Below are 26,169 nucleotides of genomic sequence, written 5' to 3'. Positions count from 1 at the left end.
GTTCATTCTATATTCTCTGGAACTATGCAATATTTTATCTTATATGGCAAAAGAGACTTTGTGGATGTAATTAAGGTTATGGGCAATGGAGAGATTATCCTGGATTATCCGGATGGGCTCAATCTAATCACAAATTCTTAAAAGTGGAGAACTTTCTGGCTGTAGTCATACAGAGATGTGATAATGGATGAATGATTAAATAGACACTTTGAAGATGGAAGAAGGGAGCCATAAGTCAAGGAATGAAGGAAACTGTAGAAACCACAAGGAAATGGATTTTCCCTTAGGTCCTCCAGAAAGGAATGCGGCATTGTTTACACCTTGATTTTAGCTCCATGAGCCTCGTATCAGACTTTGAAATACAATAATATGAGATAATAAATTCATGTGTCTTAAGCCATCAAATTTATGGTAATTTGTTACTGCAGCAATAGAAAACTAATACATTGAGTATGATAGATTGTATAGATGGTCACAGATTTTTCCTTTTCTCCATCCATATTTTTACTGGATGACATTGTAGATTCTTCCATCAAGAGGTGGAGGCTGGCAAGGTGTGATGACCCATACCTGTAATCCTGATTTTCTTGGTAGGTTTAGGTGGGGGTGGGAGTGAGGGGAATGATTGCTTGAGCCCAGGAGTTTGAGACCACCTTGAGCAACATAGTGAGGCCTTGTCAATTTTTTTTTTAAGGGTGGTGGAGGCTATTTCTCTATGTCTTAAATCTGGGTTGGTCATTCTTCCCCTTTCTGAGTGGGAGTGACTACTGAAGTTATCTGGTCCTTGTTCTATCATTGTGTGTTGAATGTGTGTCTATAGTGATGTTGGTAAGGGGAAGGGAGCCATAGTTCTTTTAACTTTTTAGGTCTCTGGTTCAAGAAGAACCATGGGTCAGAACCTAATGTCAAAACTAATGTTCATCTCTCCATCCCTCCAAGTGTAGAGACTACTGAGTCTAAGTCCAGTGTCCTAGGCCTTGGGCTCAATGCTACAATGGTGTGGTACTCTGGATTTTCTATCTGGCATTGGGTTTAGTGTTTTTAAGGTGTAGAAGAAGAGTGAACCAAATATATGATGACCAGAAGGATTGCTTGTGATAGTATAGTAATGTTTTGTGCTAATTCATATCTGATTCTCCTCCTCTTTCGAGCATATGAAAAGATTAAATTTCTCCACCTCTATGGCAAATATGTGAAGCTGTGTGACTTGTTCTGGTCAGTAGATTGGAAGTAAAACGGAAATGAAAGTGAAACTTTCTTCTCCTATCTTGGTGCTATGAAGGCATGTGTTAAAATGAGGTGCTTGTGTTGCTGACCACATATGATGGTCAGACGCTCATAGTAGACTTTGTATGAGTGAGAAATAAAGTTCTTCATATTAAACTATTGATATCTTATTTCTTTTGTTACTGCAGGATTATACTTAACCACTATGACTAATACAAGATCCATAAGCTCCTAAATGATCCATTAGAATTAGATGGTTTGGAATTGAGTATTGACTTTTACTATGTGACCTTGAAAAACTGCTTCATTTTCTAGGTTTAAATTTTGATGCAGTGTTTATTTCATGGGAATTGCAAGCATTAAGTTAGGAAATGCATATAAAGCATTTAGCATAATATCTGGCACAAAGGAATGAATGTTAGTTTCTCTCATTATCAACATGACATTATACTAACATCATCATCGTCGTCATCATCATCATCATCATCATCATCATGAAAGAAAGGCACTGAGCTTCTGACTAAGCAAAACTGAAAAGTATAAATGAAGTGAAGACCTCCTTAGAGGTTGAGTCTGACATGCTGTTCACCTTTGAACTACAAAAGTGGTGAAGGTTGGTCATCCCTAATTTCAAGAAATTAGAAGCAAAACCCGAAATCTTTTTTTTTCCATTTATTTATTTTATTGCATTTTAGGTTTTGGGGTACATGTGAAGAACATGCAAGATTGTTGCATAGGTACACACGTGGCAGTGTGATTTGCTGCCTTCCTCCCCATCACCTACATCTGGCATCTCTCCCCTTGCTATCTCTCCCCAACTCCCCACCCCCCACTGTCCCTCCCCTATTTCCCCCCAACTGACCCCAGTGTGTAGTGCTCCCCTCCCTGTGTCCATGTGTTCTCATTGTTCAACACCTGCCTATGAGTGAGAACATGCGGTGTTTGATCTTCTGCTCTTCTGTCAATTTGCTGAGAATGATGGTTTCCAGGTTCATCCATGTCCCTACAAAGGACACAAACTCATCGTTTTCGATGGCTGCATAATATTCCATGGTGTATATGTACCATATTTTCCCTGTCCAGTCTATAATCGATGGGCATTTGGGCTGGTTCCAGGTCTTTGGTATTGTAAACAGTGCTGCAATGAACATTCGTGTGCACATGTCCTTATAGTAGAACAATTTATAATACTTTGGATATATACCCAGTAATGGGATTGCTGGGTCAAATGGAATTTCTATTTCTAGGTCTTTGAGGAATCGCCAAACTGTCTTCCACAATGGTTGAACTAATTTACACTCCCACCAACGGTGTAAAAGTGTTCCTATTTCTCCACATCCTCTCCAGCATCTGTTGTCTCCAGATTTTTAATGATCTCCATTCTAACTGGCTTTTTTTGTCAATGCTTTTGGTGTTTTGGTCATGAAGTCCTTGCCTACGCCCATGTCCTGAATGGTTTTGCCTAGATTTTCTTCTAGGGTTTTTATGGTGTTAGGTCTTATGTTTAAGTCTTTAATCTATCTGGAGTTAATTTTAGTGTAAGGTGTCAGGAAGGGGTCCAGTTTCTACTTTCTGCACATGGCTAGCCAGTTTTCCCAACACCATTTATTAAACAGGAAATCCTTTCCCCATTGCTTGTTTTTGTCTGGTTTGTCAAAGATCAGATGGTTGTAGATATGTTGTGTTGCTTCCGAGACCTCTGTTCTGTTCCATTGGTCTATATCTCTGTTTTGGTACTAGTACCATGCTGTTTTGATTACTGTAGCCTTGTAGTATAGTTTGAAGTCTGGTAGTGTGATGCCTCCCGCTTTGTTCTTTTTGCTTAGAATTGACTTGGCTATGTGGGCTCTCTTTTGGTTCCATATAAAGTTTAAGGTGTTTTTTTCCAATTCTGTGAAGAAGGTCATTGGTAGCTTGATGGGGATAGCATTGAATCTGTAAATTACTTTGGGCAGTATGGCCATTTTCACGATATTGATTCTTCCTAACCATGAACCTGGAATGTTTCTCTATCTGTTTGTGTCCTCTCTTATTTCATTGAGCAGTGGCTTGTAGTTCTCCTTGAAGACGTCCTTTACATTCCTTGTTGGTTGTATTTCTAGGTATTTTATTCTCTTTGTGGCAATTGTGAATGGCAGTTTGTTCTTGATTTGGCTCTCTTTAAGTCTATTATTGGTGTATAGGAATGCATGTGATTTTTGCACATTGATTTTGTATCCTGAGACTTTGCTGAAGTTGCTTATCAGTTTCAGGAGATTTTGGGCTGAGATGATGGGGTCTTCTAGATATACAATCATGTCATCTGCAAATAGAGACAATTTAACTTCCTCATTTCTTATTTGAGTACCCTTTATTTCTTTTTCTTGCCTGTTTTCTCTAACTAGAACTTCCAGTACTATGTTGAATAGGAGTGGTGAGAGAGGGCATCCTTGTCTAGTGCCAGATTTCAAGGGGAATGATTCCAGTTTTTGCCCATTCAGTATGATATTGGCTGTTGGTTTGTTGTAAATAGCTTTTATTATTTTGAGATATGTTCCGTCAATACCTAGCTTATTGAGGGTTTTTAGCATAAAGGGCTGTTGAATTTTATCAAAGGCCTTCTCTGCATCAATTGAGATAATCATGTGGTTTTTGTCTTTGGTTCTGTTTATGTGGTGAATTACGTTTATAGACTTGCGTATGTTGAACCAGCCTTGCATCCCTGGGATGAAGCCTACTTGATCATGGTGGATAAGCTTTTTGATGTGCTGTTGCAATCGGCTTGCCAGTATTTTATTGAAGATTTTTGCATCTATGTTCTTCATGGATATTGGCCTGAAGTTTTCTTTTCTTGTTGAGTCTCTGCTGGGTTTTGGTATCAGGATGATGTTGGTCTCATAAAATGATTTGGGAAGGATTCCCTCTTTTTGTATTGTTCGGAATAGTTTCAGAAGGAATGGTACCAGCTCCTCTTTGTATGTCTGGTAGAATTCGGCTGTGAACCCATCTGGACCTGGGCTTTTTTTGGGTGGTAAGCTCTTAATTGCTGCCTCAACTTCAGACCTTGTTATGGGTCTGTTCAGGGTTTCGGCTTCTTCCTGGTTTAGGCTTGGGAGGAGGCAAGTGTCCAGGAATTTACCCGTTTCTTCCAGGTTTACTAGTTTATGTGCATAGAGTTGTTTGTAATAATCTCTGATGATGGTTTGAATTTCTGTGGAATCTGTGGTGATATCCCCTTTATCATTTTTTATTGCACCAATTTTGTTATTCTCTCTTTTCTTTTTTATTAATCTGGCTAGTGGTCTGTCTATTTTGTTGATCTTTTCAAAAAACCAGCTCCTGGATTTCTTGATTTTTTGAAGGGATTTTTGTGTCTCTGTCTCCTTCAGTTCTGCTCTGATCTTAGCTATTTCTTGTCTTCTGCTAGAGTTTGAGTTTTTTTGATCTTGCTCCTCTAGCTCTTTCAATTTTGTTGATAGGGTGTTAATTTTTGATCTCTCCTTGCTTCTTATGTGGGCACTTATTGCTATATATTTTCCTCTAGAGACTACTTTGAATGTGTCCCAGAGATTCTGGTATGTTGTGTCTTCATTCTCATTGGTTTCGAAGAACATCTTTATTTCTACCTTCATTTCATTGTTTATCCAGTCAACATTCAAGAGTAAGTTGTTCAGTTTCTGTGAAGTTGTGCGGTTCTGGGTTAGTTTTTGAATTCTGAGTTCTAACTTGATTGCACTGTGGTCTGAGAGACTGTTTGTTATGATTTCCGTTCTTTTGCATTTGCTGAGGGGTAATTTATTCCCAATTATGTGGTCAATTTTAGAGTAGGTGTGATGTGGTGCTGAGAAGAATGCATATTCTGTGGATTTGGGGTGGAGAGTTCTGTAAATGTCTATTAGGTTTGCTTGGTCCAGGTCTGAGTTCAAGTCCTGGATATCCTTGTTAATTTTCTGTCTGGTTGATCTGTCTAATATTGACAATGGGGTGTTAAAGTCTCTCACTATAATTGAGTGGGAGTCTAAGTCTCTTTGTAAGTCATTAAGAACTTGCCTTATGTATCTGGGTGCTCCTGTATTGGGTGCGTATATATTTAGGATCATTAGCTCTTCTGGTTGCATTGATCCTTTTGCCATTATGTAATGTCCTTCTTTGTCTCTTTTGATCTTTGTTGCTTTAAAGTCTAATTTATCAGAGATGAGAATTGCAACTCCTGCATTTTTTTTGCTCTCCATTTGCTTGGTAAATCTTCCTCCATCCCTTTATTTTTAGCCTTTGTGTATCCTTGCATGTGAGATGGGTTTCCTGGACACAGCACACCGATGGGTTTTAGCTTTTCATCCAATTTGCCAGTCTGTGTCTTTTGATTGAGGCATTTAGTCCATTTACATTTAGGGTTAATATTGTTATGTTTTAATTTGATACTGCCATTTTGGTGCTAGCTGGCTGTTTTGCCCATTAGTTGTTGCAGATTCTTCATTGTGTTGATTCTCTTTGCCATTTGGCATGTTTTTGGAGCGGCTGGTACTGGTTGTTCCTTTATATGTGTAGAGCCTCTTTCAAGAGCTCTTGTAAAGCAGGCCTGGTAGTGACAAAATCTCTGAGTACTTGCATGTTCACAAAGGATTTTAGTTTTCCTTCACTTATGAAGCTTAGTTTGGCTGGATAGGAGATTCTGGGTTGAAAGTTCTTTTCTTTAAGGATGTTGAATATTGGCCCCCACTCTCTTCTGGCTTGTACGGCTTCTGCTGAGAGATCTGCTGTGAGTCTGATGGGCTTCCCTTTGTGGGTAACCTGACCTTTCTCTCTGGCTGCCCTTAGTATTTTCTCTTTCATTTCAACTCTAGTGAATCTGATGATTACATGCCTTGGGGTTGCCCTTCATGAGGAATATCTTTGTGGTGTTCTCTGTATTTTCTAGACTTAAATATTGGCCTGCCTTGCTAGGTTGGGGAAGTTTTCCTAGATAACATCCTGAAGAGTATTTTGCAGCTTGGGTTCATTCTCTTTGTTGCATTCAGGTACGCCTATCAAACGTAGATTAGGTCTTTTCAGATAGTCCCACATTTCTTGGAGACTTTGTTCTTTCCTTTTTACCCTTTTTTCTCTATTCTTGCCTTCCCGTTTTATTTCATTGAGTTGATCTTTGACTCTGATATCCTTTCTTCTGCTTGGTCAATTTGGCTGTTGAAACTTGTGCATGCTTCGCGAAGTTCTCGTGTTGTGTTTTTCAGCTCCATCAATTCACTTATATTCCTTTCTATTTTGTCCATTCTCGTTAGCATTTTGTCAAATCTTTTTTCAAGGTTCTTAGTTTCTTTGCATTGGGTTAGAACATGTGCTTTTAGTTCACAGAATTTTCTTACTATCCACCTTCTGAAGTCTGATTCATTTCATCACACTCATTCTCCATCCAACCTTGTTCCCTTGCTGGTGAGGAGTTGTGATCCCTTGTAGGAGGAGAGGTGTTCTGGTTTCAGGTGTTTTCATCCTTTTTGTGCTGGTTTCTTCCCATCTTTATGGATTTATCCACCTGTCGTCTTTGTAGTTGCTGGCTTTCAGATTGGGTGTCTGAGTGGACGTTCTGTTTGTTGATGAAGAGGTTATTTCTGTTTCTTAGTTTTCCTTCTAACAGTCTGGCCCCTCTGCTGTAGGTCTGCTGAGGTCCACTCCAGGCCCTGCTTGCCTGGGGATCACCTGCAGCAGCTACAGAACAGTAAGGGTTGCTACCAGTTTTCTTCCTCTGCTATCTTTGTCCCAGGAGGATACCCGCCAAGTGTCAGTCTGATCTCTCCTTTATGAGGTGGCTCTTTGAATATACAGGGGTCAGGGAGCTGCTTGAGGAGACAGTCTGTTCTATATAGGAGCTCAAATGCTGAGCTGTGAGCTCCGTTGTTCATTCAGAGCTGCTGGGCAGGTACGTTTAGGTCTGCTGCAGCAAAACTCATAAACCGCTTTTTGTTCCCAGGTGCTGTGTCCCAGGGATTTAGGGCTTTATTTATGGAGCTGCCCTGCCCAGCAAGGAGGCAGCCTAGTCACTGCCTGCCTGTAGAGGCTTTGCTGAGCTGCTGTGGGCTCCACCCAGCTGTGGAGTGAAATTCCCTGCAGTCCTGTTTATATGGGTGTAGTTAGAACTGCCTCGGCAATTGTGGCCCACCTCTGTATTGGCAGACTCTCTCTGTAATGGCAGGTTGCCTTGGCAACGGCAGGCTGCCTCAGCAATGGCGGGTTGCCTTGGCAATGGCAGGCTGCCTCAGCATTGGTTGACTACCTCCGTAGTGTTGGAGTGCTTCGGTAATGGCGGACGCCCCTCCCCCACAGAGCTGGACCATCCCGGGCAAAACCCGAAATCTAATGATCGTTTCCAGGTAGCATTTCAGCAAGGGAATCAGAAATATTAGATTAGGGGCTCGATTGTAAGAATTATCTCTGTGAATCTTTGTCACATTCTTAGGTTTATTATTTTTACTGTTCCATATGTCTTTTAAACTGCCATGAAAACTTTGAAGTACCTGAGTTCCTGCGCTGCTTTAAACAGGGGGAGGAGCGCTAAAGAGGTTGTGTCCTACTCTTTGACCAACTCTAGATCAGAAAAAGGGAAGAAAAATAAATAGATCCTGTCAATATGGCAGGGTAAGGAGAGGAGCAGGTAGAGTCCCAGGGCTTTGTGGAAAGAAGAAATAAGAATATTTTTCTTTTTTCTTTTCTTTTTTTTTTTTTTGAGGCAAAGTCTTCTTCTGTCACCCAGGCTGGAGTGCAGTGGTGCAATCTCAATTCACTGCAACATCTGCCTCCCATGTTCAAGCATTTCTCATGCCTCTGCCTCCTGAGTAGCTGGGATTACTTGCACTTTTAGTAGAGACAGGGTTTTACCGTCTTGGCCAGGCTGGTCTTGAAACCCTGACCACAAGTGATCCGCCCACCTTGGCCTCCCAAAGTGCTGGGATTACAGGCATGAGCTACCGTGCCTGACCAAAAATGAAGAATATTGAAGCTTGATTCTGGCCTTAAATATTCCTTGGACTTACATCTTGAAAAGTCAATGTCATTCTCCCAAAGAGCACACTGGCAGAATGGAAAAGAAAGTACTGAGAAGGAAGGAAACAGAAAAATCACAAGTGGATGCAATAACAAAGAACAATAAAGGTTGGGGCTTTCTAGAGTTGAGTTAAATAGCCCAATGTAGTCAAAATCTCTCAGAAGACATTAGTGAATTGCAGCATTGTAAAAGTCTTTAATAATGACTGAATCATGTGGGTAAAAATAGGTTTAAAATATGATTTTATAAAAAGGTAGGCCAGTATGTAATTACACATTATGAAATATTTTGATTCAGATAGTTAAAGCAAACATAAAATAAAAATTTTATAAGTTTAAAGAAGAAAGTTTCATTTATTTGGAATAGTCATTTATATGGAAAAGTGAGCTTTTTCTGATGATTTATTCATTCAGTAGATCATGGGTGGGCATATTCTGGCCTCTGGGCCAAACTGGGCCACACCCATTCTTTTATATATTGTTTATGGCTGCTTTTTGACTACCGTAAGAGAGTAGCAGAGTATAGTTGAGAAGTTGCAACCAAGAAAACATGGTCTGCAAAGCCTGAAATATTTACTGTCTGGCCCTTTACAGAAAATTTTCCCACCTTCTGCACTAGATAATTCCTGTACATCCCCAGTGTTCTGGGCACTTTGCTGCAAATGTGCCTAAAGCCAGTGATGCCCACTTTCCTGAAGTGCCACAGTAAAAGGCATCATAGCATCTTCTCAAGTTGATGTATATGAAAAGCGGCCCTGTGGCCCAGGAGAGACCATTGTGTATGACTAGTGGCATGCAAAAGTGGCCAATGGCCCAGCCCTACCCTTTGAGAATGTGTAAGGATATCTGAGCAGAAAATTACCTGAGGGCTAAATGTTTTTAGATGGTCTCTTACAAGCTGCCCAACCTGCTATTATTTGTTTGTAAAAAATGGTTGAAATATCATTTTAGAGTTAAATCCTCTTCTGAGGTTTTGCCTTTGTTTCTGAGTGACACACATTGTTTAAGCTGACTTCTTCAGGCCATCTTAGTTCCTAAAGGAAGTTGTACACCAAGTTCCATTCTGTCCTAATGGACTCCACTTTTCCCGAGGTGAGAGAGATACATTTTTCAAAGGAAACAGACCTAAACAGTATTCAATAATAACAATAACAATTGCATACAAGAGCTGCTTCTGGCAAATACTTAACAGCTGGAGAAGTTGAGGACCTCTAACCTTATCCAATCATTATCTCCCAGAAATGCTTCACACAGGGAAAGTACGAAAATGTAAAGAAAATCAGTTATACATACACATACAAAACAAACCCACAATTAAGAAAAAGTCATAGCTGTGAACACCAAGCTTTTTGCTGTAGATACCAATTTTTGCCTGGAGCCTTTTTTCATTAAGGAAAACCAATATAATACTTTATAGGAAAACAAAACACTTTTTTTAACCTTTGGCAGGTGCATAATTAGGAATATAATATAAAAGATGGCCCCTTGCATGGTTTGCAGAGGTCTTGTCTTTTAAGACTTAGGAGGGCTTGGAATTACAACAGGCAAATTCAAAGATGCTAATTAGAAATGCAGCGACTGCTTTTACAGACATGCTGAGAACATCTAAGCTTTCCAGAAATTATTCAGGCTAGAGGGAGTGAACCCATTTTGTCTGATTCCTAGAGGCTTCTAATTTGAGGAAGAAAAGAACAATGGAGAGGCAACGAATGTGTTCTGTCTAGAATGAAACTTGCCCATGGACGCAGCAAGAAGAGTATTCTCTGGTTTTCTGCCATTGGTAACAGTTCTCAAGGGATCTGGAGATTTCTTTTAAAGTTGTCTGCTAGGCATTTGCCCTTTATTTCTGGTACTTCTCTCTGCTGTTTTCAGTACTATTATTTGAGCTAACAACCTGGTTAAGTTTTATAGTTACTCATGAATGTAAAAAGTCATAGTCGTATATGTAGGAAAATATGCATGAATATAGGATCTTTAAACAACCTGTATTTTTTTTCCCTGTGAATTCCCAGTGCCTAGTACAGACTCTGGCATATAGTAGGAACTGGATACATATTTGCCAAATGAATGAATGAATTTCTCAATTCAACTTGATATAGTTTACCACGATAGTTATTTTAAAAACATAATCTAAGATTTTGGTTTCTAGTTTATCACCTTCACTGCTACACTCTTGCTGCTGTTTGGAAGCTTTCTATTTAGTGCTTTAGTCTCTGGAAAAGAAAAGATGTGCTTAGAATCTCCACCTTGTTAATACAACCACTGTGAAGAAGTCTGGAGGTTTCTCAAAAAAACTAAAAGTAGAGCTGCCATATGATTCAGCAGTCAAAAGGAAATCAGTGTATCAAAGAGATATCTATACTCCCACGTTTTTTTGCAGCACTGTTCACAATAGCTAAGATTTTTAAGCAACGTAAGTGTCCATCAACAGGTGAATGAATAAAGAAAATTTGGTCTAGATACACAGTAAAGCATTATCCAGCCATAAAATGAATGAGATCCTGGCATTTGAAACAACAAGGATGGACTGGATATCATTATGTTATGTGAAATAAGCCAGACACAGACAGGTATCACATGTTCTCACTTATTCATAGGATCTAAAAATCAAACAATTTAACCCATGGAGATCGCAGGATAGCTACCAGAGGCTGAGCAGGGTAGTGGGAGACTAGGGGAAGGTGGGAATGATTAATGGGCATGAAAAATAGCTAGAAAGAATTAATAAGACATGTATTTTATAGCACAACCAGGTGACTATTGTCAATAATAACTTATTGTACATTTAAAAATAACTAAAAGAGTGTAATTGGGTTGTTTGTAACACAAAGGGTAAATTCTTGAAGGAATACATACCCCATTCTCCATGATGTCATTATTTTACATTGCATGCCTTTATCAAAACATGTCACATGCCCACAAATATATATACCTTCTATGTACCCACAAACATTAAAAATTAAAAAATTGAAAAAAAGAATCTCCACTTTGGGTGTGGGTTGAATGGCAATCTAGTGTATGAGTGTCCTTGTAAGTATAATGTTATGAAAGTTTCCTGCCTTGCCAGTCACAGAAATCAAGTATTATCTGAAGTAATCTCCTCATTACCCCAAACTGAAGTAGCCTCTTCCTTCTCTGAGGCCCTCTAGCAATTTTTGTTCTGTAGGATTTTCATGCATTCATCTGTTCATTCAAAGGCATTTGTTATTAATTGAAGCTATTTTAGAATCTTTACAATTTTGTTTTTTTGAGACAGGGTCTCACTCTGTCACCCAGGCTGGAATGCAGTGGAGTGATCTCGGCTCACTGCAACTTTCACCTCCCAGGTTCAAGTGGTTCTCCCACCTCTGCCTCTCAAGTGTCTGAGACTATAGGCACATACCACTGCACCCAGCTAGAATCTTTACAATTATTGATTTGTCTCCTGAAGAAGATTTTAAGTGCTTCTATTTACCATGCTTGTGATTTTGGGCACTTAAACCTAGCCTCAGTTTCCCTTTCTGCAAATGGGAATGATGACAGAATCAGTCATAGAATTATTATAAAGATTAAATAAATACTTTAACTTGTCCAATGGCAAGTGCTTAATAGATGTTAGCAATTTAATAATAATAATAGCCATCATTATCATAAATCAGATTCTTGAGGACAGAGACAGTCTCATGTTTCATATTCGATAGTGCAATGTTCAATCAATATTTGTTGCATTAGTTTTATCTTACAAGACAGTGAGAGGTTTCAATACACAGCACAAAATAACTGTGGGGCTGGTATTTCTCCATAGCATCATCAAAACAAGCTGCCTTGGCTGATAGAAGACCAAAGTCTTTGATTCAAGAGGCTTTGCGTTCTTTTCTCATAGCCTCCAGTGCAAGTGCTTAGCTTTCTACCTCCCATTGTCTCCCAGAGGATGAGTTGGTTTAGGTTGACTGCTGGCTCCTGATCTTTGCAGAAAGGCTCCTTATAGATCTCTGCACTTATGAAGAAACTTTATAGAGCTCTTGCTGAGTAGAGGGAGAGTTGTACAAACAGTAACAAAATGAAGCCGGTGTTTCCGGGCTTATCACTTGGCCCCCAAAAATGGATAATGAACAGGAGGCATCTGAGGGTGTCATGTAGGAACCTGTCAATAGAACCCATATGTTCTCTCCTAAATGGTTTTGAGCATAGTTGTGCATTTAAAAGAAACAGAATACCCCTTTCAAAATTGCCTTTCTAGGTGCTATGTTAATATTCAATGTAAATGGCAATTTTACAAACTGGGCCCCAAATTTTCATAGTCTAGATTTAAGAAGGGAGTCTCCTTTTCTGGTCTGTACTATATTGCATGTTGGTTAAAATCCAGTGTCCTTATCAAGAAACTCTATGTAAGATGCAATCAAGACTGTGACAGGCACATTTTTCCAGTAAGGTAAGCATATTTTGGAAGGTCCAGGCAATGAGAAATGGAACCAGAGATGTGAGCATTGCATGTCTCACCTAGGGATGGGACTTTATCTTTTGGACAGTGTGGAGCTGCTAACAGTTTTTAATCCATGGATTAGCAGACTCTTATTTGTGTTTGAGAAAGATCACTCGACCTGCAACATGAGTGTGTGTGTGTGTGTGTGTGTGTGTGTGTGTGTGTGTGTGATGGCAGACAGGTTGGAAGTTAGTTCAGAGACTAATTCCAAGTGAAAGATGGTGAGAGATGTTGAAGGCAGAAGTAGAGATAGAAAGGGTTGATAGGTATTAAGGAGATAGAGCTTAGTGACTGGTATGATTTGTTCTTGGTGGTGGGATGTACTTTCTGAGGGAAGGAGGCTCAGACTGAGTGGTAGATGTTGGAATCCTTGCGTTTCCTTCTTTGAGGTAAGAAATGCAGGTGGATGAGGCAGTTTCATGATCTCAATTATCTCCAAATTGGTGACGCCAAAATCTGTACTTCCAGTCTCTGCCTTCTTCCTGTGTTCGAGATCCCACATACCTGCTTCTTTATTGGACGACTTCACCAGTTCACAGGTACCTGAACCCATGTCCCCAAACCAACATGGTTATTTTTGCTTTCTGAGTCCTCTCTTCAACCTTTATTCTCTCAGTGAATGACACCACCATCTACCCTGTTGTTGCTCATGCCAAAATTTTGGGAATTATTCTTACTTCATCTCCTTGTGTCATTCACCTCTATTATCCCAAATTCTGTCAGTTTAACATCTTTAATATCTATTCAATCTGTCCATTATTTTCCAGCTTCATGTACAAGAACAGGAAGTAGAAGTAAGGTGCTGAGCTACCAAGACAGGGTCCTATATTAGAGTGTAAGATTTCAGAGATGAAGCAATTCTAAATGATTAAAGTTACTTCCATGTAGTGGCTGGAAATTATCAGATAAGGTCTGAGCTAGAGAGGTCACAGCATTGAAAAAATGAGGTGCACACCTCTTTCCTATATATGGGAGAATTATCCACTTTATAAATCCCTAACAGTAGAAAATGGCAGACATTCAACTTTTAAGCTATATTTGCAGTTAAAAAGTGCATGGAACCCAGTTGCCATCAACTAGATGTAGCCACTGTTGGCTTTGAATTTATAGTCACAGCAGCAGAAATAGTATATGGTGCTGCAAGATTGTGGGCCTTACACAGAAGTAACAGTGTTGACTGTAGTGTTAGTGGTTGCAGTAAGATTATGCTTCCGGTGCAGAAGTTGCAGCAGTACAAACAGCAGTGTCCAGTAGATTGATAGCTCTTACTTGACTAGCTCTGTAGTGTGCTTTTGGGCATTGGTGCTAGCTGATTAGACTAGAGCCCTTCCAATTAGTCAGAAAATGTGGCAGGCATTTTTCCAGTTGCAATAGAAGAAAACATTATTAGTAGTGGCTTAAGCCACCAGGATTTTAAAATAAGTTTGGTGTTAATAGCTACTGACATTTTTTTTTTTTTTTTGAGACAGGGTCTCACTCTGTCACTCAGGCTGGAGTGCAGTAGTGCAATCTCAGCTCACTGCAATCTCTGCCTCTCAGGCTCAAGTGATCCTCCTGCCTCAGACCCCAGAGTAGCTGGGACTACAGGCACATGCCACCATGACTGGCTAATTTTTCTGTTTTTTGTAGAGATGGGGTCGCACCGTGTTGCCCAGGCCGATGGCAAACTCCTGGGCTCAAGCAATCTGCCCGCCTCAGCCTTCCAAAGTGTGTTACTGACATTTTGTCAATAGGCTGATAGTGTCAAGGTTCTCTTTCAACCTCTTGGTCTTTCCCTTAGGCTGAAGTATTTGTTATGACAAGGATCAGAGGAGGAGACAGGTTAGCACCAGCTGTATATTTTATTTTAATCAGGTGAGCCAAAGGCTTCGTGAAACTCCAGCAGACTTAGGTGTACATATTATTGGCCAGAGCTGAGTAATATGGTCAACTAGCTGCATGGAAATGTGAGAAATGAGTATTTAATGAGTATATGGAGTGTCCAATCTCTATGATACAAGTGGAAATGAAGAATTTGAGAAAAGGACAGCTAATCTACAGTGTTGGTCACTTAAAATAACCTTTTAAAAAATTGTGGATATTGCTTCAATCAGCCAGAATCAGTTTGTTGCTTCCCACAAAGAATCCTGTATGATAATCAATGTCTTAACAACTAATACAATCAAATATGAAGGGAGACAGGAATTAAAGATGATTCTAAAAGCATAGAATTAGAGAATGGTGCCTCTATTGATTGAAATAAGAAAAACATTTACTAAGGGGTGAATGATTTATAGGCTTACCCTGTTTACTCCTTTATCTGTTTTTAAAATGAGAAGTATGCTGCCACAGCTGAATCTCTAATTGGTAAAATATGTGGCAAAGATATTTTTGAATTAGAAAACCTCACTTTACCTGTTTCAGCTGCCACAGTCACCTCTTCTCCATTTGGCTGGCTTCTCCTGGTACATTTAAAGGTAATTTTGAATTTTCAGTATTATCGTGGTTGCTTTGAGAATGGGGATTCAGCTTTTCTTTCATAGGGCTTGTTACATAAGTGGTAGAATTAATTGTTCAGTAAGGCGGTAATTGAGGTTGATTAAATAGTGATTTAGTGAATCAGTTACAACATAAGTTCATAAAAGTGCAGCCCTTAGTTATTGATTTTCTTTTTATGACTTTTTCTTTGGAGTGAAATGTATTGAAAATTGACAATAAGAAAACCCTCTCAGAGTCAACTCACAATACCAGTGTCTTCCCACCACCACAGACTGCTTGCTACCTCAAATGCCTTTCAATGTTCACTGTCTGTAGTTGGCTAACTTTTGCCCATCTTTTAAGACAGCCCACTTTAAAATTATGAATATTGCTTAATTTGGCACAGCCAGTCACTATTGCTTTCCACAAGGAACCGTTTGTGATAATCCAATGCTTGGCACCTCATAAGATCATGGGTCAATGTCACCTCCTCCAGAAAGCCCATCCCTAAATTTAGATACCCCTTCTTTTAGAGGGGAAGGCCCCTTGCTTTATTTATCTCTTTATTCCATGTACTTGAGATAGGTTCTCAATGCATGCTTGTTGAGTAAAAGAATGACTCAATATTGGAGAGCTTATAAGTAATTGGATATTGTCTTGTCAATGGGGGGGATGAGAGTGTCATACTGAGAGAGAGAGAGAGAGAGAGAGAGAGAGAGAGAGAGAGAGCTCAATCCAAGCCATTCCTAGAGTATGAAAAGGCCAAAGATTAGGAGAAGGATGAGACAAAAGTATAAAGATGATGTCTATGTAAAGCTCATATTGCCTTGGATATTAGAATATTGGAATCTTTTCCTGGCTGTTATGCTAAAGTTTTTCACTTGCCTACAGCTCTAAAACTTCTTTTGCTTTTTTGCCGCCTGCTTCAATTATTTAAATCCCCAGAGGCTTTACTCCGTGATATGGTTTGGCTATGTTACCACCCAGATCTCATCTTGAATTGTAGTTCCCATAATCCCCACATGTTGTAGGAGGGACCCAGTGGGTTATAATTGAACCATGGTGGCAATTACTCCCATGCTGCTCTTCTTGTGATAGTGGGTGAGTTCTCATGAAATCTTATGGTTTTATAAGGGACAGTTCCCCCGTTGCTTGGCACATCTCCTTCCTGCTGCCATGTGAAGGAGGGCATATTTGCTTCCTCTTCTGCCATGATTATAAGTTTCCTGAGGCCTCCTCAGCCATGAGTAACCGTGAGTCAACTAAATCTCTTTCTTTTATAACTTAACTTTCCAGTCTCAGATATGTCTTCATAGCGACGTGAAGATGGACTAATACACTTCCCAGCATGACAGATCCTCCTAATCTATGGCTACAATCTCTTATACCCTCCTGGGGAAGCCCATGCTTTCTCATCTCTCTAACCCTCTTCTACTTTAGCAGCTTTGGATAGAAGCTATGATGATGGTATCTCTCTGCCCTCTCTAATCTTCCAGATTGTCAGGCAAAGGAAGTAGCTGGATCTACTCTATATCCCTTACTTTTCTATGTCTCTTCAGAACCAAAAAGGCTATCCAGTAATTTAGAGCCCCAGATCTGGCTTACCATTAAGCTGGCTTGTCCGGTATACTCACATACTTTGGACCTTGGAGAAGCATAGACATTTGCCCCTATAGCTCAGTAAAATACATTCCAAGAAGTCTCATTTTTCCAGGATCCCGAAAGAATCTGTGCTTAGTTTCCCTTTCTGCTACCCCTTCCCTCCCAATTTAATCCATAGTTAATTGCTTTTTTCATGTCAGCTGGCAAAAGGACTCAGAAATGTTTCAGCTTTCTTAAGACATCTTTTCCTAGCTTGATCCAGCTGTTTTTCCTTGTGGTTCTATTTTGATGCTTGATATGATTGTTCATACTGTGATTTTTAAATCTGAAAAATTCTCTTGTGTTTTTAGGAGTAAAGTACTGTTTGGAAATCTTACAAATAAATAGACCCAGGTTTCTTTATCAGAAGAAGGAAGAACAGGCTCCTTCTTCCCCATGTTCCTGTAATGTTTTGTGTATAGAAGAAGTCAACAACTTACTTCTTCCACCTGCTGTCCACTTCCTTGTTTGGTGATAGCCATTGGTTAGTGATTTGTAGCTGAGCCAGAGGCACTGCCCCCCAATGAGAAAATTAAGGTCAAACTCAATCTTCTAATTTTAGAAACAAAATCAAGTGGCTTTTACATTTCAAAGGCTATTATGCCATTTATTTCAAAAGTGATGTGTTATTTATACTTGGCTTAAACTGGGCCAAACTACTGGAGTATTTTGTGATAATCGGCTACCCGGGGCTCCGGAATTGCTGCAGGATCTTGTTAAAATGGCTGCCTACTCCTCCTTGGAGAATTGTGAAAGTACAAAAAGAAAATCATTGTGGTTAGAAAAATCTTTTTCTGCTTTATTATTCAAAAGCACTGCTGTTAGCTTCTTCTGTGGGAGTGTCTCCCAGGGATAGTCTTAATTATTGATGGCTAAATTCTCATTACTTAATGGAATTTGAACTTTAAGGGGAAACAAGAGGGAACTTTTCTTGCTAATTGCTGACACACATTGTCTACCCTGCATTCATAGAAGACATTCGCTTGTCAGAAAAGAGAGATCAGAGACTGGAAAGAGGCAAGGGAAAGGCGAGACAAGAGAGAGAGGTATGCATTGACTTCACATCTGGAACCCTACGATATGTTTTCTGGTTGTAATTAGAACTTAGCACTACTCATCTCTCCCATGTAAGAGTATGTAATAGGGAGGAAAATTATTGTGAATAAAACATTGTTGTTCTTCTACAGAGATGCTTCTGTTACAGGAGAAGTCCTTGGTGAACTTGAATATGAAAAGGTGGCTTAGAGGGCAGAACCCTGACTTGTTCTTCATCATATATTGCGGAGATTTTAGAGTTGGGAGGGCTGTAGGGATCTTGGGGAGACAATGTGCAAAATTGAAAGGAAAACAGTACAACTCCTTGGGATGACCCAAGGCTGGGTAATGTCTTTCAAAAACAAGGATGTCTAATGCTTAATTTGAACTTGTATATATTATGTGATATATACCCCTTTTCTCCAGAGAATTCTGTAAGCCAGCTTTTTTTGTTTGCTTGTTTTTATTTATGCATTTTTTTTGAGAAGAGGTCTCACTCTGTTGCCCAGTCTGGAGTATAGTGGTACTATCTTGGACCACTGCAGCTTCCACCTCCTGGGTTCAAGCAATTCTCCTGCCTCAGTCTGCAGAGTAGCTGGGGTTATAGGCACAAACCGTCACACCAGGGTAATTTTTTATTTTTATTTTTAATAGAGATGGGGTTTCACCATGTCAGCCAGCCTGGTCTAGAACTCCTGGCCTCAAATAATCCACCCCCCTTGGCCTCTCAAAGTGCTGGGCTTACAGGTGTGGGCCACCATGTTCAGTCTAAGTCAGCTTTTGCTGAAATAATATTACACAACAAACAACCCCAATCTTAGTAGCTTCCAACAACAAACATTTATTTATTTTTTTGTTTCCATCTGTGGGGTTAACTGCAGTAACTGAGCTCCCAGCTGCAGGTCAAATTTCGGTCTGTTCCTATGGCTTTAATTTTTTGGCTCAGGCTGAAGGAGCAGTGGCTCCCTGAAGCAAGCTCTTCTCAAAGAGGGCTGGAGCAGAAATAGCCAAGCCAGACTGGGCAAGCACTTTTAAAGCCTCTGCTCAGAGGTGGCTTGCATTGTGTCTGCATCAATTCCTTTGGGCAAATCCAGTCACGTGGCCAAGCTCAGCATCAAGTTGGGGGGGGCAGAAATCTAATCCTGCCTCAGAGAAGGGGAGAAGGGAAGAGTGAACATTTGAGAACAGTATTTGCTGAATAATGCCATCCACATTCTCCAACCTTCAGGAAATCTGGGAAAGTTCACTGGCATGCATGCATGTACACTGCCTTGAATTAGGATTTTTATTTTATTTGTTTATTTACTAACAGAATAAGGGAAAGTGTGAGTTGCAAATCAGGCTGTCACAGAGTAAATTCAGGTGAACGCATCACTGAGCTCATTAAGAGTAGGAATCCAAAGCCAGATGACCTTGAAAATGGAAGTTTCACCACTCGGAGTCTATAATTTGCAGAAATTTGTGTGTGTGTGTGTGTGTGTGTGTGTGTGTGCTGCAGAGAATTTACCCTTCAAAATCCACAGACTGAGCATTCAGATCAATCCTCTTTCTTTTTTTAAAAACCCCTTAAGGACTGAGAGACCCTAGTTTACAACTGCACTACATGTAAACTTTGAGACCAGTAAAATTATTCATTTTGGCTCTGCTTGTTGAAAACCAATTCATATTCTTGAGCCTATCTCATTTTATACCACCAATTTCTTCCCCCAAATAAAAATCACCTGATTGGTTCTCCGAGACTCAGTCAAACCCTTGAATGAGTCAATTTTCTATCCAGCCTTTTAGTATCACTTCTGTTTTCGTTAAGATATCTGGCAAAGAAAAGGGAGAGACTTTTTTTGCCAAAGGCTGTGAACCATTGAACTTGAAAGTTCAGCTCCTGTTTTGTTTCTACTTTTTTCTATAGGCTCAATTAGTGGACTCAAAAACCAAAACAAAAGCAAAACCCCAAGCCTCATTGTTTGTCTCAGTTTTGCACTAGCTTTCTGCTACCTCCTGAGCCCAGATCTTTTCATATCTTTTTTAGATTTGAAGACTTGCAGTCTGTTACTTTTTAATAAGTGCACCATCTACATAGTCATTTTTAGACAACTCACCCAACCCAACCGTTTCTTTTCCCCAAACAGAAGCTTATTTTCTGTTTGATTTCTTTTTTACTTCTTGCAGAAGAATCCTTTGCCTGAACTGGTAAAGATGAAAAAGAAAGTGACAATATTCTTTTGCTTCACAATACAGCAGGAGTGAGGAGGAGGTAGAGTATACTTTTTAAGGAAGGAAAGATGAGTTTAAAGGAAATGGATGGATCCACTGAGTTTGATGACGTCCACCTCACAGGACCTCCCTGCCTGACTCAGCTTTGCATGGCCTTGTTAATGTTTTCATATTCCCTTGTCACAGTGACTTTTCCAATGGAGAAAAGAGACTGGACAAAGAAATTATTTCAGTAATTTTCCTCATTGCTCCCTTTGCTCCCATGGCTGTCTTTCCCAAGGCTGACTGCTTACTGCTAGCTAGAGTGGGCTCCTCTTCTCCTTTCTGCTGTTATTTTTCCAAAAGACAGTTGTGGGTTGAAGAAAAATATCGTACCAAGTTTTTGTCTTGAATTAACTAGCTGAGAAAATTGCTGTCAGGAACCAGTTAGCTTTTAAGTTTGAGAGTTCCTTGTCCATAAGAACATAGGATTTTAGAGCCACAAGATAGTTAGAGATTGTCACTTCCAACCATCTTACTTTATAGATGGATTTCCAAAGAAACTGAAGGCTTTCCCAAGGTCACACCACTAGTTATTGGCAGTCCTGGGACTAGAGCCTAGTCATCCTAATTCTATTCTTCCCATTACATCTAATTTAATTCCAGAATCTAGATTACAATTAAAGGCACAGACATGTTAATCTTTAACCTCTAAAGTGGCAGACTGAGTTTTAACAGAGAGAATGCTGAAGTGCTTGGTAGAGATAATAAGGGAAAGAATAAAACTGTCCAAGATTAAAACAGCTTCCCAGCTTCTTGCTTTTAGTAGAAATATATCTAACAAGAAAGTTCCAAGCATGCAAATATAAAGAAAAAAGTTTGATTGTCAAAGCTAACCTGAAACATTTTCTCCTGCATCATCCTGGGAGACTCCAGAACAAAGAAACAAGATGTCATTAATAAAGGAAGGAGGGATTTGAAAAGGCTCAGTGCTTTTACGCTTAAAACATATTATTTCTTTCTTCCAGGTTTATAAACATGATTTTGGAGATGGAAATTTCTTACAAAGCAACACAGTCTCTTTGCTCTATTTCTGTAACAATAACACTGAATTTAAATAACTGTAATCTTCAAATAGGCTACAGTATCTTGCAGATATTTTTGAGTTGTTTGATCACTTTCTCCCTGCCAGTTTCCTCTGCAGGGCGCAGCTTTGAATGGGCTTTTAATTTTTTCCCTATGTATCTTCATCACTGCAACCTTTTCTGATGGCAAGAAAAGAATGGGAAAAGTGATTTCAATCATTTCCCTCACCACTTCCTTGGAAAGTAGAGGGTAGAGGCTGAGAAACAGCAGTTGTGGATAAGGGTGGTGGGGCAGGAGTGAGGAGTTGTGGAAATATTGATTATTTGAGACTTAATTTATTTCCTAAAGGGAGAAATCTTGAGCCTCCAAAATTGAGAAAGTTATTTAAAGTTGAGTGTTCAAATTGATAGAAGGGAAGGAAACAGCATTAATAGGCACAGAGAAGTCTGCGTATCTTAGATGTCGTTGCAAAAACATGTTCCCCCTTTTGCTGTTTTTCCCAGGACCTGCAGCATACAGTCCCCAAGTATAGAGCTTTCCTGGAGGTGCCCCCCTTGCATCACCAGACCTGTCCCCTCCTCTTGACCTGTCCTTCTTCTCTGTGCTCCCTCCCTCTTTCTGTTTCTCTCTTGCTCTCTGTTCTCTTTCCTTCTTTCATTGAATTGCATTTCTTTTATGTCTAAGATTGTTTTCATGTTTATAGGCCTTTTTTATTTTATAAATTGTATTTAATAATAACAACAACCATGTTAATGCTAGCTGCCTTTTATTGACCATGTTTCTAAGGGTTTTCTGCATATTTAATCACCACAGAACTACTGATCAGTGCTCTTTCCTCTGTTTTACAGATGAGGAAATGAAGGTAAGAGAATTGAATAGCTTCTTTATAGTTTTTTTTTTTTGCTTGTCGCCGAGGCTAGAGTACAGCGGTTCTATTTTGACTCACTGTAACCTCCGCCTTCTGGGTTCAAGTGATTCTCTTGCCTCAGACTCCCAAGTAGTTGGGATTACAGGTGCCTCCCACTCCACCTGCCTAGTTTTTATATTTTTTAGTAGAGACATGCTTCCACTATGTTGGCAAGGCTGGTCTCGAACTCCTGAGCTCAAGTGATCCACCTACCTTGGCTTCCCAAAGTGCTGGGATTACAGGCATCAGCCACCACTATTTATGTTATTTCTGTTGAAGAGACAGTAATTGGAAGAGCTGAGATCTGAACACATGCTTTTCTGATTGGAAAGCCTGTTTTCTAAATGTTATTATACCATCAACAGCCATCTCCTTCCTCCCCTTCCTCCATCCACACCATCTCCCAAATCCCTAAAACTCAAATCTTTGCCCTCTATGTGATTTCTACATGTGGCATCAAAGTTTTTGACCAAAAAGCATGCTGTGTGATTATTTCACCTTTGACAATAAAGGTGGAGCTGCACTTGTGGTGTTTGTGTGTCAAGGATGAACAGAGCAAAAGAAGAGATGCCTTGGTTAATTGGAGTGTAAGATTCTGAAAGGTTTCTTAGAGAAAAATAAGAAAGACATGAATTCATTCAACTTATTCCACAGATAGTTATTGTCATTGAGTCTGTAGCATTCAGAAAAGAAAGGACTCCGCTTGAAAAGAAAATCACTCAAACAGTCCTCCTCATTCCTACTTCCAGGCGCTCATTAAGGAAGTTTTCTTTGGAAATACTGATTTTAAAATAGAGTGACCAGGGGTCCTGGATCAACAGCTCTGACAGGAGTTTAGTCTTCTATTTATTCTCAGAAAAGGAATAAAACACATTAGGCTAAAGAAATCAATCTCCGTCCTACCCCCACCTTCTCCCCGCCTTTTCCTTTCTCCCTACCCTGATCCTCCATCTGAAAGTCTTTGCCCTAGCAGTGCAGAGAGCATGAGAGACCTGGAAGCAGCCATGGTCAAGTGTTCTGTTCAGCACAAGCTCTGCTTGGTTGACAAACTGCTTCTTTTCTCTTTGTCAATATTTCTGTAAGAGAAAAGAGAGGCACATGAAAACAGAAACACACCTCTCCTACTTCCTTGGTTACTATTTTCTGTACCTATTGCAGTTGCTGTGGTACTATCTAGTGGGTCCCCCTAGCATGCCACAGTCCTGTGTTTGAACCTCACATCCCAGGAAATTTCACCTCCAATGCAGCAGGAATTTGCTTGATCAGTTCTGAAGTGTTTTGGAAGCAGAGATCATGATGGCTGTTGGCAGTGGTTGATAGATATGAAAGAGAGTAAAGATGAAACCCATCATGTTTAATTTTATTCTAGACTTTAGATGGAATTCCACTATTGAATTCCAGAGGTTAGAAGGCCAGGGCTAGCTCCCATGCCTGCTGGCCTTTGTGAAAGAATGTTAATTAGAATAGCAATGTGAAAATAACTGCTGTGTTACATGCCTGGCTTTAGGTAGAATATAATTGATGATAATAAACAATATTTGAGTGGCCTCTCTGTATTAGGTTTTACAAATGTTATTTCCTTAAATCTTTACAACAATTCTATGAGGTAGGTAGATCATATTTTACCCATTTTTATGTATAAAGAAACTGAAGGCTGGGCGAGGTGGCTCACGCTTGTAATCCCACGACTTTGGCAGGCGCGAATTCTACCACTGAACCCCCGATGCAATCTCAGCACTTTGGAAGGCTGAGGTGGGTGGATTGCCTGAGGTCAAGAGTTCGAGATCAGCCTGGCCAACATGGTGAAACCCTATCTCTACCAAAAATACAAAAATTAGCTGGGTATGGGGCAGACACCTGTAATTCCAGCTACTCGGGAGGCTGAGGTGGGAGAATCACTGGAACCCAGAAGGTGGAGGGTGCAGTGAGCCGAGATCACAGCATTGCACTCTAACCTGGATGACAGAGTGAGACTCCATCTCGAAAAACAAATAAAACAAAAAACTGAGGCTCAGGGTTTTTGGAATATTTCCCCAAAGACATTTAGCAAGGACTAGGACTCAGAAGCCCATGAATGCTCTTTCAATTTGATGCACTGTATATATTATATGAAACAAAGTATTTTCTGTCTTTTAGGAAGGACTGTAACCTGTGGAATGGAATATATGTGGGTAGAAGGAGGAGATAGCCAAGAGCTCAACATTATATTATTTAGGTAGTCAGCCCTAGGGTCCTAAGAGGGAACTAGAGTAAATGATGCTTTGCAAGAAGTCATTAAAAGTCTTTAGAAGAAAAATACTTATGGTATTCACAGGTGACAGTGACTTGGGAGATAGATATTTAAAAGTTATAAGGATGAGAGATTCAGAATTTATTAAGTGGACTAGAACACAGAAATGGGATACATCTTTAATATTAGTGCCAAGAGAAAGCTGGAAAGCACCCATTACAAGAAAGTTTGTGCATTTTCATGATGGAGTTGCTGCCAGAGCACAGGTTTCATGAAAAACATGCCTAAAAGCCAAAATGAGAAAAGAGAAGACTTCTATCAACATTGTCGTCACTGGACACATAGGTTCAGGCAAATCCACCACTACTGGCCATCTGATCTACATATGTGGTGGTATCGGCAAAAGAATCATCAAAAGATTTGAGGAGGAGGCTGCTGAGAGGGAAAAAGCTCCTTCAAATGTGGCTGGGTCTTGGATAAACTAAAAGCTGAGCCTGAACATGGTGTCATCACTGATATCTCCCTGTGGAAATTTGAAACCAGCAAGTGCTACATGACTATCATTGATGCCCGACGACACAGAGACTTTATAAAAAATGTGGTTACAGGCACATCTTAGGCTGGGTGTGCTGTGCTGATTGTTGCTGGTGGTGTTGGTGAATTTGAAGCCAGTATCTCTAAGAATGGGCAGACCCAGGAGCATGCCCTCCTGGCTTACACACTGGATATGAAACAACTAATCCTTGGTGTTAGCAAAATAGATTCCACTGAGCCACTCTACAGTCAGAAGAAATACAAGGAGATAGTTAAGGAAATCAGTACTTTCCTTAAGAAAATTGGCTACAACCTTGACACAATAGCATTTGTGTCTATTTCTGGTTGGAATGGTGACAGCATGCTGAAGCCAAGTGCTCACAGGCCTTGGTTCAAGGGATGGAAAGTCACCTGTAAAGATGGCAATCCCAGTGGAACCACGCTGCTTGAAGCTCTGGACTGCATCCTACCACCAACTTGTCCAACTGACAGTCCCTTTCATCTGCCACTCCAGGATGTCTACAGAATTGGTGGTACTGATACTGTCTGTGGGCTGAGTGGAGACTGGGTTTCTCAAAGCTGGCATGGTGGTCACCTTTGCTCCAGTCAACATTCCAACTAAAGGCAGATCTGTTGAAATACACCATGAAGCTTTGGGTGAAGCTCTTCCTGGGGATAATGTAAGCTTCAATGTCAAAAATGTCAAAGATGTTTTTCGTAGCAACATTGCTGGTAACGGCAAAAATGACCCACTAATGGAAGAAGCTGGCTTTACTGCCCGGGTGACTGTCCTGAACCATCCAGGCCAACTCAGTGTTGGCTATGCTTCTGTAATGGATTAACACACAAATCACATTGCTTGCAAGCTTGTTGAACTGAAGGAAAAGATGGATTACCATTTTGGTAAGGAGCTGGAAGATGACCCTAAATTCCTGAAGTCTGATGATGCTGCCATTTTTGGCATAGTTCCTGGCAAGCCTATGTGTGTTGAGAGCTTCTCTCACACTACTCCTCTGGGCTGTTTTGTTGTTTGTGATATAAGACATTTGCTATGGGTGTCATCAAAGCAGGGGACAAGAAGGCTGCTGGAGCTGGCAAGGTCACCAAGCCTGCCCAGGAAGCTTGGAAGGTTAAATTAATATTACCCCTTATGCCTGCCATGCCAGTCTTAACTCTTTATGCCTGAGGTTGAATTTTTTTGAATTTTTGCACTCAGACCTTGGCGATGACCTTGAGCAGTAGGATATAACTTTCACATGCTTAGTGTTTCAATAATGGAACACTAGGCATAAATGGATTTTAATCAGTGGTGGAAGAATGGTCTCGGTCTCAGAATTATTGGTTTCAATCGGCCACTTAAGGTTAATAGTAAAAGGCAGGTTAATG

General features: G+C 40.1%; 1 pseudogene; it reads left to right on the top strand.

Annotated features, from left to right (window-relative positions):
- The first annotated feature begins 24,539 nt into the window (after window positions 1-24,539).
- LOC116557705 lies at window positions 24,540-25,969 on the top strand (annotated as a pseudogene).
- Window positions 25,970-26,169: the final 200 nt, after the last annotated feature.

This window comes from Sapajus apella, unplaced genomic scaffold, assembly GCF_009761245.1.
Source record: "Sapajus apella isolate SASKATOON/1434 unplaced genomic scaffold, GSC_monkey_1.0 scaffold20, whole genome shotgun sequence".
In the NCBI taxonomy this organism is placed as follows: domain Eukaryota; kingdom Metazoa; phylum Chordata; class Mammalia; order Primates; family Cebidae; genus Sapajus; species Sapajus apella.
The sequence above is the reverse complement of the archived record's forward strand: the minus strand, read 5'-3'. Positions and strand labels throughout refer to the sequence as shown.